Source organism: Halyomorpha halys, unplaced genomic scaffold, assembly GCF_000696795.3.
Source record: "Halyomorpha halys isolate HHAL.00 unplaced genomic scaffold, Hhal_1.1 Scaffold74.1, whole genome shotgun sequence".
Taxonomy (NCBI): Eukaryota; Metazoa; Arthropoda; class Insecta; order Hemiptera; family Pentatomidae; genus Halyomorpha; species Halyomorpha halys.
Window position 1 is genome coordinate 1,236,933 of NW_027104736.1, and position 4,301 is coordinate 1,241,233.

General features: G+C 31.7%; 1 long non-coding RNA gene across 1 annotated transcript in view; it reads right to left on the reverse strand.

The window, feature by feature from the left end:
• Window positions 1-4,067: 4,067 nt before the first annotated feature.
• LOC106692841 (uncharacterized) overlaps window positions 4,068-4,301 on the reverse strand; it is a 3,874-nt gene continuing 3,640 nt past the window's right edge. The window contains exon 2 of the long non-coding RNA XR_010842671.1: window positions 4,068-4,287. This is a non-coding gene — a long non-coding RNA (uncharacterized lncRNA). The remainder of the gene's footprint in view (window positions 4,288-4,301) is intronic.

The following is a 4,301-nucleotide window of genomic DNA, read 5'->3' on the forward strand; positions in this document are numbered from 1 at the left end:
AAAAAAAAAGCATTGCTATTATTTATTTTTTTCAGCGATAGGCCACATTTTTTGTTTATTGGGATCATACTAACTTAAACCACAATTGAAAAACTAACTAATCGCCGAATATTATATGATGCGTGATTAATAGTAGAGAGTCTACTTAATCGTACTGGAGATATAGCTTCTTGAGTAAAACTAATTCTAACTAAAACGAGATTTGAAGTTTTTTATTCGTTTTTGGTAGATTTTTTAAGTACTAAAATTATAGAAAAATCTAAGAGTGTAAAATACGGTTTTGGCCAAGATCTTGCTTTTTTTCCTACAGAGAGAAAATCGAATTGCGAGCGGCCGTTTAACTGTGTTGAGTTGCTATAAAAATATTTTGGGGCATCAAATAACAGAAATTGGCATGTTCATAAATATGATTCTGCTGCACTATTAAAATGTATAACAACTTTTTTAAATTTGCTAAGATTTGAGCTTTAAGATAGTTCTATTCATTCAATTATGAAGATAATGTTTTCTAAACAACCATTTTTTTTAGAAATAACGAGAAATCATCACCACGAAGATAATCATTAGAAACTGCTTGATGGTATATTAAGCTTCAATTCGGGTGCTAAGAGGCAAATAACAGAATATAAAAACTAGTTTGATCATTTTTTTTTTGCACATAACTCAGGTGTTATCAGACCTAGGTTTTATTAATTTTTATCTTGCCTTAGATAGCTTTTAATATATTGAGCAATGACATGACTCAAAAATGAGCGAAAATTTTGCGTCTTTCAGTTTTAAATCACCAGTTAGTTATTTAAAACCAATGACATTAATGTTGTCAGAAGTGATTTTTTAATTATTTTTGAGAAAAAAAAAATCTAAATGGCTACATTTTATTTTTCTACACTCTTTGGTTAAAGATAGCAGATATTTGCGGAGAGCCCTGTAATTGGTGACTGGCTGTGGCAGCAGCTGCACAAAGCTTGGCAGACCCGGCAATTGAGTGCACTAAAGCAGAGCCTGTATTCAGCTGACATCTCGTATAATTAGAGGCAGCCTGTTCAACATGTCCCATTACAAGCTATACATAATTAGTCACATTAACCGGTCTTGAACCCTAAGCTGTGATACTGTCACGAAACGTAACTTTGCTTTGTTATAATCTTGTTTATTATGCTACAATAGGCTTTATTTGTTGATCCTATTATCTTTATTTGATCAAAGGATGCTGAGTTCATCACATTTTTTTCAATTCATGTAGTTATCCTCTTTTTCTTTGTACTTTAAATGAGGATTTAGGAACTAATTTTAAGTTATTAAGTTAAAATATTTAATACTTAATAACAACAATATTATAAATTTTTAAAAACCAAAAATATATAATAAAACGTGAAATTACAAAATTGGTTATGAAAAAAAATCTAAATATCTATGACATATATAATATTTGAGTGTATATATATAATATATAAGTGATCTTCAGTGTTCGCAATACCTTTAAAACAATGCTTCTGAGCATGCCCAAGATAATAAAGGTTCCATAGATAAAATTTACATACCAGATACTTAGATAAATTTATTTTATACTGAATTGTTTTAGTGAAATGAAAATTTAAATATAATGATCTAAAAAGCAATACCTTGGATTGAAATAGATCTTTTTATTTTTAAACATGACAGGTGAAATATATATTATACATCGATGAACTATGATTCCTTAACAATCGACATGCCCTCACTAATAATCTAATATATAAAAAAAATATATTTGTTTGTTTGTTCTTTATGCACTGCCATACCGTTCATCCGATTGTCATATTCACAATAAATATTCAGGATTTTTTCACAATCTGCTGGTGTTCCTCAAGGTAGTATCCTCGACCCATCCTCTACTCCGTCTATACAGCTGACATCCCAACCAACCTATCACTACCCTCACCACTTATGCCGATGACACTTGTGTGCTCGCAGTTAATAATAACCCTTTGATTGCATTCCAAACTCTCCGATCTCATACCACAGCCCTCGAAGAATGGTGTCGTAATTGGAGGATTAAAATAAATCTCAACAAATCCCATCAAATCACCTTTACCCTTCGTCGTAAACCTACCGACTGCCCTACAGTCTCTTTTAACAATGTTGATATTACCCTTGTCGAAGAGATCCACTATCCTGGACTACATCGGGACAAACGACTAACCTTGAATCCTCACACAAGACTAAAAAGATTGGAAACCGCACGTCGATTTCTACTATTACAGCACTTACTGGACAAATGGTCTAAACTTCCTACATGACTGTAATAAGGCCAATCTGGACATACGGCGTTGAGCTTTGGGGCTCCAATAAATCTTCAAATTCCTCTTGTATCCAATCCAAAATCCTTAATGCTACTTACTTTGTCGCAAATAAAATCATACATAAAGACCTTAATGTTCCATACGTAACCGATCTAGCCCGAACCAGGTATCACTCCTTCCACTATAAACTCCCTAACCATCCAAAACCACTAGTTTCTAACCTTGCTTCCTCTCCCATTCCTGACATTCCTCCGAGGCGCCTGAAAAGAAGATGGCCACGGGACCAGGTAATGTAAAACTTCATTAGAGTCGGTACCAATGGGTAGTTTCTCTACACGCCTGTATCACTCCATATTAACATACATCAAACTTACTAAATGCATAATTATGCATAGTTGTAAATTCCAACAAAGATAATAAAAATAAATGGACTTTTCCAGGAAAGAATATAGGCTGGTCCGATATTTTTGGTAAAATAAATAAAATTTAACAAATAAATTATTTTGGTGCGTTACTAAAGAAGTAAACATTTTTTAATAATTATTGTATACCAATCCATTTGTCTCTTTCTGAAGAATGAGAAAAATATATTGCTGATTCTATTAAATGTTTTTTATTATAGCGAAGCATTCCTGGGTCTGCTAGCATTGTATATAATAAACCAAAATAGAAAAACTGGTTATTAAAAAAAAATGTAATTAAAAAAAATTACTATGGAAATAACCCTATCCGTCCTGAGATGGAGGATTTTATTGCATTTATGTTTAAACATAATTATGGATTGTTAGTGAAGTTCTTGAAGTCTTTAAGCAATGTAATTTGGTATAGTGGTGCCTTTCACTACAGCTCTGTAGAAGTACATTAGAAGCATAGGACGGTTTCTAAATATGTTAATATGCAGAAATCGACAGCAAATAAACTGCATTTTTGTTTTTTCAGAGGAGTCTTAAGTTACCATTTCTATACTTAAGTTAAATTATTTATAACCAAATTCGATAATAACCTACTACTTTATTTAGAGGGATATGCAATTAGGTGAGTAATTGAGCTGTCGAATTTAAAAATCAGTTGGCTTACAAAATGGTTACAAAGCTACTGATGGAGAGACTTATTTATACAATAATTTTTCAAATCAAATATTAAAATTCATAGAGTTTTTGTTAAAAAAAATCTTTACACTTAACACCTAAAAAGCAGGTTATGATGAAAAGGCTGGTTATGTTATTAGTAATACTATACACTGACAAAATGAACCTTAGATTCAATACGAATCAGTAGTTAAATATTTCATTCAGAATAAATCGTTAATATTAACTCCAAACACTCTTTTACTCTTAAACCATTGGGCTCATGCTTTCACTAAACTTAGAATTTTTATTTTATTTTTCGAGTAATAACAAAGGTTCTAACATTCGCAGAATTTTTCAGAAAATGAAAAAAACAACAACATATTTCACCACAACAGATAATATAAAATATTGAACACTCAACCAAAGGTTTAGTAAAGTTTTGCGGGGTCACGTGGTCTTAGTACTTAGTAGTTAGTTATTGTTATTGGCTCTACTGGACCTGGCCGTGTTTGAAATTAAGAGCTTGTGGTACTAATTTTTTTTTTTACGAAGCCATTTGAAGGAATTTTTAACATGTGTCTAGCTAGCCGTTTTTATTTATTTTTTAATGAAAGAGCTTTAGTTTGAGGAAACAATATCTAATTCAGTTTGTGAAAAATGGGCCTTGCTTGCACTATATTATGCTATTCAATTATTGAAAATAATAACAAAAAAGTATTCGAAACACATCAATATAATTGCTTTCACATATACTTCACTTGTTTTATAGGGTTTTGATTGTTCAATCTTGGATGGTGTTTCTCGAGTAGGAAAACCAGCTTATCGTGGCTTAATGAGAGGTAGCCACATTGAATGCCATAGTTCAGCGCCTCCTTCGCATACGGCATCAGTTTCTGAACAGTTATGTTCATTTTTTCTGACAACCACATTAATATCTAGAAATAATTAT